General features: G+C 36.1%; 1 protein-coding gene and 1 long non-coding RNA gene across 3 annotated transcripts in view; one reads left to right on the forward strand and one right to left on the reverse strand.

Moving 5' to 3' along the window:
* Positions 1 to 4,381: 4,381 nt before the first annotated feature.
* On the reverse strand, positions 4,382 to 9,430 carry LOC110453515. The gene is made up of 3 exons (XR_002463291.1): positions 9,329 to 9,430; positions 7,414 to 7,559; positions 4,382 to 6,969 (listed from the first exon to the last, which is right to left on the reverse strand). It is a non-coding gene; the product is annotated as an uncharacterized LOC110453515 (long non-coding RNA).
* A 163-nt stretch (positions 9,431 to 9,593) lies between these two features.
* LOC110453514 overlaps positions 9,594 to 14,643 on the forward strand; it is a 68,880-nt gene continuing 63,830 nt past the window's right edge. For both annotated transcript variants that reach the window (XM_021502472.1, XM_021502471.1), the window contains exon 1: positions 9,594 to 9,710. The gene's annotated coding sequence lies outside the window, so the exon portion shown is untranslated. The remainder of the gene's footprint in view (positions 9,711 to 14,643) is intronic.

Consider the following 14,643-nt stretch of genomic DNA (forward strand, 5'->3'; position numbering starts at 1 on the left):
TACACACATACATTACACACGTGTGAGAACTAAGACACTTAACCCAAATAAACTAACTAATAAAATCAAGACTCTTGTTTTACACTATCAATAAAAAATAGTCAAATTTTCAAACTGACTGATTATAATGATTATGAGATACATGCGCCCTTAAGTGCTATGTATTTCGTGTTCAAATAGTATCAGAGTAACAAACCTATTGAATAGTAATAGTATTATTATATATTTCTATCTACATGACAATGTATGAATCACTTTTTGTAATTCTGGAATATTAGATATGTTCATTAAGCAGAGTTGATTTGGACATGTATAGTAATATGTCAGATGGCATAGGTACAAACTGTAAGGTGTCCCTTGTTCTAACACAGAGCATAGGTATATTGTGTAATGTAGCATGCATCATAATTCTAACACAGATGACTGATAGAAACTAATATATTAACATACCATATGATCCAAAAACAAATATGTCGAAAACCGCATAAAAATCGGTCAGTCCAGAAACGTATTTATTATAACATACATGTAATATAAACGTCTCTGGTCAGTCCAATACCAAAATAAAATATTGACTCGTTCTAGTACTTATTATATTAAGCATAATCGTAACTCGCGGTTAATTGGACCCTATTAACTGTGACGTCATAAGTTCAACGACTGTAGCAGCCACCATAGGCGAGAGCGAGAATTGATAGGAGTTCTGAGCAATCAGATTATGCTGGAGATAATTTTATGTAGATGTTTTCAGTCATAAACAATATTCTAGAATTTTCAGACAGTGCCTTTAAAAGGGAAACACAGACTGGTAGCATCTCATATCGAGTGCTGACAGCAGGAGGCCCAGGGCACACCTTTCTACCTGTATCCACTATCCAGGTATGACAACAAAGGTATGTTAGCGGGTGGGCAAGGGGTACCTGAAGTTAGTAGGAAGATTGGCGTAGTTTATGTGTCTTCTAATTTTCCATTTAAAAATAACATCCTTAGGCTAGATGACGGGGACATGAATAAGGATCAATTTCAAGGAAAATATGCATAACTTAAATGCGTTAACACTGTCACAGAGTCACATGCAAACCATAATCAGTAATAATATTAATAACAATAATAATAATAATGCGAGGTTCGTATTATCACAACCTAGTTTGAAGGTCGTCTCAAAGCGGTTTACAAATTACTATCCGTGGTTATAGGGCCTTTGCAACCAGCCAATATCTTTCTCAACTCCCTGGGGAGTAACAGCATTCAACATTTGTAGCTCTGCCCAACCACGTACTCATTTACAGCTGAGTAGACTGGAACAAGCGGAGTAAAGTAGCTTGCTCAAAACAGTGCAGTCATTTCGGCGCTCACAGCTAGCATTCAACAATTCTAGTTCTGCCCAACCACGTGCTCATACAGCTGAGTAGACTGGAACAAGTCTTAAACAAGATTTAAAAGTATCTTGCTCAAAGATAAAACACAGTGCCGTGCCGTGAGCCAAACAGCAACCCTTCGGTCACGAGCCCGGCGTCCTACCACTAGACTACCGTGCCTTCTACGTACAAATGCATCACCCGACCGATAAAAGTCAGGAACGAAGCTAATACAATGCTGACAGTGGTTCAATGATACATTACTCGTATTTGTGAGACCTGAATGGACAGGTTCACCTTTTGCAAGATTCTTAAAATTGGTGTGTATATTTATCATCATCCTCGATATCCAGGGGTTACGCTCACTTTCGCTCTATGCACCCCTGGAATATGTCATAGCAAAATTGAAGGTTCGGTGTGCATCGCCTTGTGGATGAGACGAGAATGCTAGTTTGACCCTTTGATGTATATCAAAATAATATCGCGGTCGCGTAACGGTAAAACTTATTCGCTTTGAAGTCGGGTGTCGCTTCTCTGTAATCTTCAAAGGACATGTATCAGCCTAACGATTGGTCAGTTTTTATTACCTGAGACCAATCAAACAGATATCTTCGTGCCTTCAATTTTGCTATGACATATTCCAGGGGTGCATAGAGCGAAAGTGAGCGTAACTCCTGGAGTATCGACGATGATGTGTATTTGTTCACTTTCTAAAGTCACTGGATTGCATACAGAATACAAATATGGAAAGTATCCACTCACAATACCTCTATATGTAATGCAACTATACAAAACAACTTATGTCACAAATTTTACATACTTATTCACAATGTTTAATGTTGTTGTTTTTTATATCTGGGGGTGTGCCTAGCTATTCCATTGGTCTCGGATAAAAAAAATATCCTGACCTATTGCTAGGATGATACCTGACCTTTGAAGATTGCAGAGGAACGACACCCGACACAAGGTGGTGCACACTGAGCCTTCAATATTGCTATGATATCTGTCAAAATGTCTAAGTCTAGTGTCGGGACCAGAGGAAACTCGGGCTAATTCCAGAGGTACAGAGAGCAAAAGTGATCGTAACCCTGGAGTAACGAGGAGAGCCTCCTCAAGAGGAACTCATTTAAAGCAATGGGTAGACATCGACTTTGCAGACAAACTTTTCTTCCTCCATTATATTTACATATTTAATCGCTTCATATTTTATCCTGATATTGATACAGCACTCGCACCTGCAGAACGATCTTTTTCAGGGACGACAAGTATATTAAAACGGTGACATGGTTTTGCACCTACCTGAGTCGCCTGTTGGAGGTAAGTGCCTTTGAACAGTTATCTGAGGTTTTGAATTCGACCGGAGAGTTAGAGTACATGTACTTCAACACCAATTCACGAACTGTTGTTGTATGTCTCGGACAGCTACTGGAAGTATGTTAGGAACCTCGAGAAGAAACTACAGGTATTCTCTAAAACTGCGAAAAATACACTGCATGGCCAGATGGAGTTCCAAACGAGTCGCTGTGGAGGATGGCCAAATAGAAACCAGTCTTCATCGTGAAAGGCCGGACATTGGGATGGATAGAACAATACAAACGTATTGGTGGTCTTCATCATAGGCTGATGTTGGAAAACTTAAGGAAAGTTGCAACAAAATGTATTTTTGGGTTATCATAACGTTTACTCATGGCCATCTATATGGTAACAGGTAAACAAGGCCAATATGACGTCTACCAAACACACATTGTCGGCCTTTTACAAGGCCAAACGAACCCATTTCGAGACAAAAACCATATTCGAAGTCAAAAATTAACAAAAAAACACCGTCATACGACACTTGCATTTAAAAATGAACACATTCAAAGACAAGTTAAAAGTTGGTGGCTTTTTAAAATGTTTGTAATACAAGTGTAGGATTCAAAAACAGTTCTATTGACATTAGAAAAGACTTACATCCAGTAAGAATAGTCAAACGCTCACCTCCTTTAAACTTGACACAACCGTAAAAAATATAATATTAATGGTCAAATCCAAATATTTTAACAATGAAATGTGTTACCTTGTAAGACGGTCAAGGTCGATGTCATTTGACTATTTGTGGAAAAGGGTATTAGAGCACCCCATCCCAGTAGCTACTGGCCAAAATCATGACACATGTCCTACAGTTCATAACATTCATTTCAAGTAAAAGGTTAATGGTGTGAAGACGAAGATATACTCTCCACCACACTGTCTAGATCCACAGGCACCTAATGGTAAGTGAGCTACAAGTAATGTCATAAGACAAAATATGTACTGAAATTAAGCATTTGTTAGTCATTGAGGTGTTCTTAGTGACCTAATTAGGTACACACACACTCACGAGAGACCTAATTAGGTACACACACACTCACGAGAGGTCTAATTAGGTACACACACACTCACGCGAGACCTAATTAGGTACACACACACTCACGAGAGACCTAATTAGGTACACACACACTCACGAGAGACCTAATTAGGTACACACATACTCACGAGACATTGGTAAAAGTTGCCATCAAGACATCTTTTTGGTTTAACAGCTAACGCTGTATAATACTTTTAGGAGACAGTATCACTTAACTTTTTGTATTAGATCATGATATGAAGCTGTCAGTGATCTTATTCAAGCACACAACGCACACCATCTTTTGTAAGGATGCATGTTAAATATTCCAACGAAGGGGAGATAATTTGCTAATAATTTGAAAATAAACTACATAAATCATCTGCTATATGTTGATAAATTATGTATTAGGCCATCCCTTAATCAATTACAGGTATATGACAATGTTATTAATAGGCATATGGGTTAGCTTATTTGATAATTTCAAAATGTAGAATTGTACAAATATAATTGATCTTTATATTAATGCTACCGAAGACAGTAAATTATATCCATGGGACTCTCAACTTCAGTTTTTTTTCTCACATTTTTTCAAGGGATATTTCAAGGGGTGGATATTTAATCTTGTTTACAAACAAAAAACAATATTTTGACATCGTGTTTAAAATTTTATTCAACAATAGAATGCACAAAACTGTCAAAGTAACACATTATTAATACATATATGATACAAAAACTTATTGTAATTGATGATAACTACATCAACTTTGTAGTTAAAAGTATAAGGTACCAGGTGTACAATTCGCAGACCTCATTATTGCCTGTCTATAGCACAAAGTATCAAGATGTCTGCCAATATCTACTACACACAAAGGGTTTAGCAGACCCGATAGTACTCATAAAAACAATAAAAATGAAATGAAGTAGGATAGAAATACAATAAAAATTATATTATATTAATCTTGTGTTGCTTGTATTTCAGATATCTATACTCCCTTGAAAAAGCTTTAGTACAAATAACGTAAAATCAGTTACTTGGCTAATATATCTATTCATCCCATGTGAAGAAATCAATTATTTACAACTGTCCTTGTTATTTGTTCCTATCACAGATTGAAATCCTTGTTCAAAGCATTACCATATTTATACATACACATGTCGTGCAGTAAGCCCACCCCTATATTGCAGTTCACTGTAATGCCAACAAATCCTACTTCATTGCCCTGTAATAAACCTGCCATCTAATCCGAGTCAAGAGATTATGTACTGACCTCCTGGTCTTTTTGCAGGATAAATATGGTAATTTATATATTACTTTTCAAGATAGGCAATTGATTTATGGTTAACATTTAGTGATTATCAGAGGGCTTACAAAGTTGGGATTACAGAGGCTTGGCCTGCTTCCCAGTCATTATAGAGTAGTATCAAATACAATGATACCAAATAATAAATTCTGTAGTGTGCAGCATTAATTAAAAAATGTCAAATGTAATCTGGTAATATTAGGACATGTTGAACATAGTATTTAATACAGCTTACATGTTCAGCGGTTTTGAGTTACTATATTACATTTTGATGCAAATACATCATGGACAACAGAAACACACATAAATAACACAATTTTAAGAATCGGCTATTTGTTTCCAAACATATAAGATATCTTCATTATACTTACAATAGACATGTCATTTCACCACACCTCTACCAAATCATGCACACACAATTCATTTCTAAATGGTACATACATATATGACACACTTCATTTTATAGAGTTACAATGTATCACAGAGCATTTACCAATAGTTCAATTATATTTATATACATAAGCGACAGGGATATTGGATAAAATAATAAATAAAATAGATATCAACTCAAGGAAAACATCTTATTCTATACAGGTAAAAACCCATTTATACTTGCCATTCATTCTTTAACCTCTGCCCACACACATTAACCACCCTCCTTTATTACAAATTCTTAACTTCTCCATGATAACTCTACAAATATTCATTTATACAGTAATCAGTCCATTTGTCAATTAATTCAGCCATACTTCACACATTACACCATGCAGGTCTCATAATGATAAGGTAAAATAAATATACAAACTGGTATGCTTCTCTGTTCCTCAACATTCAAGTCTGACAGAAAACTCTGATGCTTAATGTTTTCTAGTTTATACAGGTTTCTACTTCTTGTTCTCAGGGTCCGTATTCATGAAACTGTTCTCATGCTCAAGCATGAATTTTGTGCTCAAGCCTTATTTCTTATTCTGGTTTTAAATTAATAAAAAAGTATTTTGTCAATGATTTTGAAAACAATTGAAATGACTTAAAGCCATCATTTACATCTGACTTTTTTATCATTTGACAGAACTTATGAGAGTTACAAGAAAATTGGTCGGAGCACAGAATCTGTGCTAGAGCATTAGCAACGGTTTCATGAATACAGGTCCAGGTCTATACAGGTTTATAGTTGCAGGTTCAGGGCACATTTTACGGTTCCAGTATCTTGCTACGACGAAATGCTGAGAGTTTGAATAATGAAGATCCTTTTTTTCTCTCAATGCAAAAAAAGAAACCCGCAAAGGTAACGAAAAAACATGTGCTTAAAATTTCACAAACACAATGGGGTTTAACACCAGGGCCTTTCTACAAACACTTCGTAAGAAGGTAAGTCAGAAGATTTCATCAGATGATCTTCTTATTTTAGGCAGTTTAAATTGAAGTGCTGATTTATAAATGAAGATTTTCTTATTGGTTACATGCATATATGTGCAATCAAGCACTGTCAATGTTTTTTTCAGAGAACTGTTAAGTCAGCCAATTTTAATAACATTGATGTTTTAATTTATTATAAAAACCAAAGTTAAAACAGAAATGTTACCTCAACACATTATTTAACCTAGTTCAGAAAGCAGCGGGAAGGTCTATATAACTATTATGTTTACTTGTTGTCCTGCATGCAGTTTGAAATCTTTGACCAAGCACTGTACTTGACCACTTGTTTTCATTTTAAATCCTTTACCCCAACTGAAACATGATGGTCTTTTGCATCCTTTGTTTCTGATGGTTGTGATGCTGCTGAGAATAGCCGTTTAAATGGATTACAGTCCTTCTTCTCACTTGACAGTTTCCTGCTGCAGAAGGTGGAAGTGGACAGTCCCAAAACCACCACCACTACAGCAAATGTCTTCAGATACCCTTCTGATATCTTTGGGAATGTCCTAGGAGAACCTTTTCCCTTTAAAGTAAAATGTCATTTTTTAAATGCTAATTTGACTATATCAGGATATAAAAAGTACATAAATCTGTCAATGTTATTACAATTTTGGCTGCAATATTCAACCCTACAAACATGAAATAAATCTAAAACAATGCTCCTGTTCAATCCACTTGATATCAAAGAGAATGTTTCCGTCAAAAACCTCCTCATTTTAATATGGAAATGATTCATTTTACATAAATTTTCTAGCTGAAAAAAAGCATATCTACAATAGCTGTATCAAAAAATCTCTGCTTTGAAAGTCGTAGAACCAGATTAATATGATCTTCCTTTAGTTTATTAGCTAGCTACTACCGCAAGAGGGAGCTTGTATATCATAACTAACATTTTTATGTCTCAATTTGATGGAAATGGCATCTACTGTACGTGAACACAGATCTTATCATTGACCAAACAACTTACCTGGATCTGAAGAAACGGAACGCCAGAGCGAGAAAGGGCCCGCTGGGTGCTTGTTAGAGATCTCTTTAGAGCAGCCATGTTGAGGCAGAGAAATCTCCCTTATAGATAGGGCTGAGTAACCTCCCTTGTTAATGAGCTTATCTTGCCTGAAAAATATGGAAAAAATAAAATATTCAAGTCTGATGATAGCGATGGCATTGTTCAATGGATATCTCTACAACAGAATAATAATTATGTTACAATGACATTTTATGTATAAAAAAAACAATAAATCCCATGTCGGATCTATTACTTTCAAAGCTTATTTTCTTGACTATCAAAATTGTCAAAAATTAGTTTGGCTTTATTTCTACTGTTTTAGCCCTGGGTACTGTTAGGTCAGGGTCACATAAATTGAACAGTTACACCAGTAAACAACTTGGTGTAGCAAAAGTTAAGTATTGGATATTACAGCATACAAAAATGTCTTTTGTTGAATATTTACAGATGAGTAGAATCGAGTACGCATTATTTTCAAAATGTTCACAAGTGCTATACTAAGAGATACTGTTAGTGGTTAATTGTGTTAACCCTGTTTTTGTATCAAAATATACAAAACAATTAAAAAATTGCGAAAAAAAATGAAACTCTGAAATGGCACGTGTTTTTGAATGAAACAGAGATCATGTTCGCATAAGGATAATACATTTTACGTGCATATAGGAGGTTTTTAAAAGAAAAGTTATCCATCTTTCCAACGGTACTAAAAAAAACCTAAAAAAACATCGGGGTGTAGAGCCAACGCCGTACTTCTGATCTAGGTTCTGAAGGTTCCGGTATCCCTTGCTTGGATACCCAGGGGTATGCAGGGCGATTGAGGAACGGGAAACTAAAGGCAATATTCAATCGCAACAAGCTCAGGATAGGTTGGTTTCTTTATTGTAAGTCTACGGGTTTTGCACGAACATGTGGGCTTTTTCAGGACAACTCATATATTTAATATAGATAGATAGACCTGCGAGAAAGCAGTTTGTGATTACATTCCAGACAAATGGGCACGGTTCAATTTATCAATTTATTTCTGAGGTGTCCTTGGCAACATTCGCGTATCCCGGTTGAAACGGTACGTGTGGCGCAGAAATTTTCCACGATAAACGAACACACTTGAACCGTTCTATAAGCAGAGCTAAAAATCCACAGTTTCGGAGAATAAAAAACAATGTACCAAGAATATTATGCCCTTCTCTCATGCGTCCACTAAATTACATAACGTATCTTAAAAATTACATGTGACTTGACATTGTTTAAGAAAGAAATAACGCAAATTGGCAATAGTCAGCATTTTAGTTTTGGTCAGGTACGTCTGGACCCCTCAATCTACACATACCAAATTTTCCTGAGGTCAGCCTCGGTCCATGTACCTGTCGTTTTCTTTACAGGTTCAACCGTTTCAACCGTATGCGCGAATGTAGCCTTAGTTTACCATACATGTAACTGTTATGGTTTATAAACAAGGAGGCCTCCGATTATAAATTGATAAATTGAACCGTGTCCCTGTGTTCCAGTTGACTATGTTAGTATGTAGTGTAGACTCGGTAGAGCAGCTCTTATAACCTCGAAAGTTGAAAACTAAAACAGGAATGTTCCCTCAAACTAGGTAGAGTGTCTCACACAACGAATGATCCCCAATCTGAACTTACTCAGTATAACGGTCACCCTAATCATTACCATTAAAACATGTTACAAACGTTTGCAACTTTGCATCTGTAATCTTAGTCAAGTATGCAGGTATGTACAGAGTTCAGCCGGTGAATACGTACAAATCCGAAATGTGGTGCAAAAACTGAATGAAGTTTTGAGGTCACATTTCTTGTGAATTATGTAACGCTGTATCCTATAATTTTACAACGCTGAAACAGAACATGACCAACCTTACCATCATCCGACCTTCCGATTTTGACCTTCCTTGTGAACCACGTTTTCCGTCGTACGCTTATTCGACCTTGACCGTCTAAACTCGGTTACGAAAATTAAAAGGTACTGTACAGTACTGTAGGGATCTCTGTTTTTGCGGTCGGCTATGATTATTTGAATCGCATATCTTTATGGATAGCCAATTGATGTTAATACAATCCGAAATCTGTCAAAATATTAGTAGAGTTCGCCGGGATTTACCGGAATGTTACGACATTGAAAATATGGAGATCGGTCTCGCCCAGACGTTTGTAACTAATGTCATGGTCGTCGAATAAGGTGTGATAGCCGAATATTTACTTTTTTAATATATATTGGATCTTATACAAGTGGAAGATGAACTGGTAAGCTATGAATGGGGTCAAAATGTTAGAAAACAGACGAATCTTACAAGAATCAAAGATAGCTTCTGTGCATGATACCGGCACCGCAACCTCTACCTCATATTTTATTTTGATAGGCTACAGAGCGACTGACAGTAAGAGTAACTGTGAGTCATGATTCAACGAAGTCATGCAAAAGATTTCGCGAACAATGATATCCTGCACAACGTTAATATCGGTTGCTGTAATGATAACATTTGCAGTTTTGACAATTTCATTGTTCGATGTTTTCGTTGGTCTGCGCTGTTCGCCCCTAGTACTCGGGCTACCGTCAGTCTGATGTCATTAATTGGGCTCCTAAAATAAGACTGTTTCAGAGACGTATATATATATAACTACATAGTTTATACGTCTCTGGACTGCTGCAGAGATCATGGTTCAACTTAGTAGTATCCTTTGATAAAAAAAAAAAAGACATACAATGTATATACATGATTGGATTTTTTTTGTGTGCGACAGATTGCAGTCGGTGTACAATTTTATTATTCACTTTAAAGTTGCGAGTTTGCCTTATGACCATATAATGGGAATGTCCTTATTTTCTAGAGTCTGTCTCTTATTTCAAGATTACTTTGTATGCTATGGTTGCATGAACCTCACCTATACAGCCACTTTATTTTGGGTGTTTTCTTGGTATATGTTTAAAATCAAATTTTATAACAAATGTAATGAAGAATGTTGAAAACAAAAACTGTTCAACTAACATTTTTTCATATAACAACAGATTGAGATACGTAAAAAAATTATATAAAAAGTGATATCCAAAATTTTGAGTTTTATTTATTAGGCCAAACAAAATATATGTCTGTTTTGGCTTCCAGACCGATTCTAGATAAATGCAAAAAAAAAAATGAAGGAAATAATGTTACTGAATAAACTCACTAGGTTGCAGGTTCGAGGTCTAAGTGGAGTGGTCTCCAGGAACTGGCTGCAAACAAAAAAGTTTTGTGTAGGAACTGCCTTGAAAGATAATAGGTTTTTAAATGGTCCAACCTATCATTATCAATAGATTATACTGCTAATTAATCACTGCACCCCAGATAAAGCAGTGACGTCATCAATTGTTATGACATCAAATTACCTCCAAACAAAGCATGACTTTTTGTCTTAAAAACCTGCATACTTGCCAACTTTTTGAAATTTCGATGGGGGAGATTCTGAACGTTAAAATTAAAACCTAAATAAAATTTGTGTATATATACCCCTTCGAGACAAAATAACCCTTTAAAAAATATATTTTTAAGTTGTTCTTTCAGATGAAACAATTAGATATTAGAATATAGGATTAGTTTAGCAAATTCACTGGTTGAAAATGCTAAATGCTAAATTTAAGGGTCCAAAATCAGGAGTCTCCCTCCTAAATAGGGAGGGTTGGCAAGTATGAAAAAGTATTTCTCAAGATTCTATTATGTCAATATTTATTATTTCTTAGTACTACATGTTAAAATCTTTTTTTACTTCCTCCACTTATAGTTAAGCACCTAATGATTTTCAAAAGATCTGTAATGCATTTACAATTGCATAGAAAGTATTCATTTGGTAACATATGAGTTTCCAGAGCAGGAACAAGAGCTTCAAAATAAAGTATGCTCTTATTAATTAACTGCTTTAGTTTTAACCTTTTTCATTAAATCCCATATTCACTATTATTATTCAGCAATATACGAGATCTCATTTAGTGCAGTAAATTTCCTCTGTGATCTCTGGACTCAACATAAAAAGATGTTTACAGACATTCAACCACTCTTCTGATATGTACATATTTGGCTTTTGTAACGTAACATTGCTCGATGTGCTCAAGACCAGATTTCTTACGAAAGCAATAGTATATATCTGTATTTTCTACCTGTCCCCTTTTTTGGCAATATTGTTTGAACTTAATTTGACAAAGAAAAATTATGAGCTTTCCTGTTTGACTGGATAAAATAAACAAATGTGTTATTACTGAAATATCAGTCAGTTGGATATGATAAGCTAATTATAAATATTTTTAATTAAATTTGAAAAAAATGGGACTATAAGTTACTACCTGAAATGAACTCATACAATTGATTCATACAATCAATACATGTAGCTTGAAGTTTTTACATGATCTAGCTGCTTTATCAATCTCTTACTACTGGTCCTCTGCCACCTTGCCAATACCTCATCTCATATACATGTGCAAGTAATGGAAAATTGGTTAAAAATCATAATTTATTATACGTTGGTTTGGTATAACGCAACCCAGGACGAGTTGCGCAATATCATCATGACCTCACAATCAAAGTCTTGTGAGCTTGATCCACTGCCTACAGACCTATTAAAGCAATGTCTTGAAGCACTGCTTCCTTTGATTACCTCAATCATGAACAAATCATTGGCTGAGTCAAAGGTTCCATTGTGTTTCAAGAAGGCACATGTTAGACCATGGTTAAAGAAGCCTGGAATGGACAAGGAGGACTTGAAGAACTATCGCCCAGTTTCATATCTGCCTTTTCTGTATAAGATCATGGAGAAGGTTGTGTCCCGCCTTTTAGAGGTTCATCTCCATGCAAACAGTCCATGACAACATGCAATCGGCCTACCGTATGGGACACTCTACTGAGACAGCTCTCCTATGTGTACATAGTGATATAGCTTCTGCATTGGATAACAAGTGCAGAGCGGTGCTTGTCATGCTGGACTTGTCAGCTGCATTTGACGTCATCGACCATGTCATACTTTATAAACGTCTGGAATACTCTTATGGAGTGACTGATACCGCACTATGCTGGATACAGTCATACCTGAGTGAACGATGACAGTGTGTTGCCATCGGATCTGCCACCTCACATGACAAAGTACTAGATTTCGGGGTTCCTCAAGGGTCGGTGTTAGGACCACGAAAATATTGTATGTACTCCAAACCGATTGGAGAGATTTGTCGTCGCCATAGCCTTCGCTATCATTGCTATGCTGATGACACACAAATTTACATGGTCATAAAACCACAGGACAGTTGGAATACAGTCTCAGAAAGTCTGGAAGCTTGTCTGACAGATATCAGTATCTGGATGAACGCCAACATGCTTAAACTTAATCAGGAAAAGACGGAACTAATCGTCTTTTCCCCAAAGTGTCAGCAAACAATGGCTCTCCAGCTCAAGGTTGGTGCCAGAACTATTGAGACTGTTCCAGCTGTTAAAAACCTAGGGGTATACTTTGACAGTTCTCTGAACATGGAGAAACAAGTGAACGCTATTGCCAAATCCTGTTACTACCAGATCAGGAACATCGGCTGTATTCGGCAGTTTCTAACTGCAGATGCATGCAAGATTTTGGTGCATTCACTTGTTACCTCTCGGTTGGATTATGGTAACGCCCTGCTCTGTGGTATATCTGACAAACTAACTAGTCGTCTGCAGAGGGTTCAGAACACTGCAGCACGGCTAGTTACTCCTACTCGAAAGAGAGAGCACATCAAACCTGCGCTTTATTTGTTGCACTGGTTACCTGTACGACACAGGTCGCAGTACAAAATTCTCGTATACACATACAAGGCACTGAATGGAACAGCTCCTCAGTACCTATAGGAACTTGTTACCCTGTATCAGCCGTCAAGATCACTGCGGTCGGAGTCAGAATCATTGTTGTGTGTCCCAAAATCTTGTACTGTGACCTACGGAAACAGATGCTTTGGGAGGGTTTCGGCTACGTTGTGGAATAGCTTACCATCTGCTATTAGGAAGTCAAATACCCTGGCCAAGTTCAAGAGGGACATAAAAACTCACCTCTTCACGTCTGCATTTTAGAATCTTTGCAAAGACGTCGTGTAAATACCACCCTTTTATGTGTTCAATTATGTGCCGCATTGCTTGTTAAATATATGAAAGTGATTGCAAGCCTTTGTTGTTTGTTTTCACAATTATAACCATTACTATTATCCATATGTTGTAAAGCGCCTTAGAGTAATTTTACAAATTATATAGGGCGCTATATAAATGCTGTATATTATTATTATTATTAATAAACATTTTGGAGAGTTTTCCACTGTGGCCCTGATTTGGAATTGTATGCATTGATCAAACATTCAGATTTCAATATCTTTTAACCAATATTTTATCATTCTAATTTTTCTAATCCAAACTAGAGGTAACCGTCCCAATTCAAGATATACTATGTTGTTATTGGCCGATTTTTTTTACTTTTAGTAATTTCTTACAAAAATGTAAATGTACATGTTCTATCTCTGGAGCTTTGTGCATACACCAAATTTCACTTGCATAGAAAAGGATACTGCTTACATATGTATCGAAATGGTGGAGCATAGTTTTTACATTTAAGTTTAATGATGAACACTTTGAAAATAATGCAAACATAGCTTTTCGTCCTTGGCTAGCTAATTGTATTTTGATAGAAGTGAATTTATTGTTGTAATTTCAAATAACACCTAGGTAAGGAAATTGATCCACACATTCAACTTTACTTCCTACATGTAATACTATTTTTATACGCCCGTCAAATTTGACGGGAGTATTATGGTATGGCGTTGTCCGTCCGGCGTAAACTTTTGTTTGTCCGGCAATCTTTTCCTTCATTTTTAACGGATCTCTTTGAAACTTGGTATACATTATAATAATGATATGAAGTTGTGTCTCCCTTATAAGAATTTTGATTTGAATTTTTTTCCAAAAGTAATTGCCCTTTGTTCATTTCAGTATTTGATTTTTTGTCTGGAGATCTTCTCCAACAATTTTTGACAGATTTCTTTGAAACTTAGTAGGCTAAATAGTCATGTTATGTTGTTTTGTTTCCTTGAAAAGAATTTTGATTCGCAGTTTTTGCAAAAGTTATTGCCCTTTGTTTATTTCAGTATTTGATTTTTGTCCGGCAATCTCCTCCTACATTTTTAACAGATCTCTTTGAAACTTGG

The sequence above is a fragment of the Mizuhopecten yessoensis genome, unplaced genomic scaffold (genome assembly GCF_002113885.1).
Source record: "Mizuhopecten yessoensis strain PY_sf001 unplaced genomic scaffold, ASM211388v2 scaffold7441, whole genome shotgun sequence".
Taxonomy (NCBI): Eukaryota; Metazoa; Mollusca; class Bivalvia; order Pectinida; family Pectinidae; genus Mizuhopecten; species Mizuhopecten yessoensis.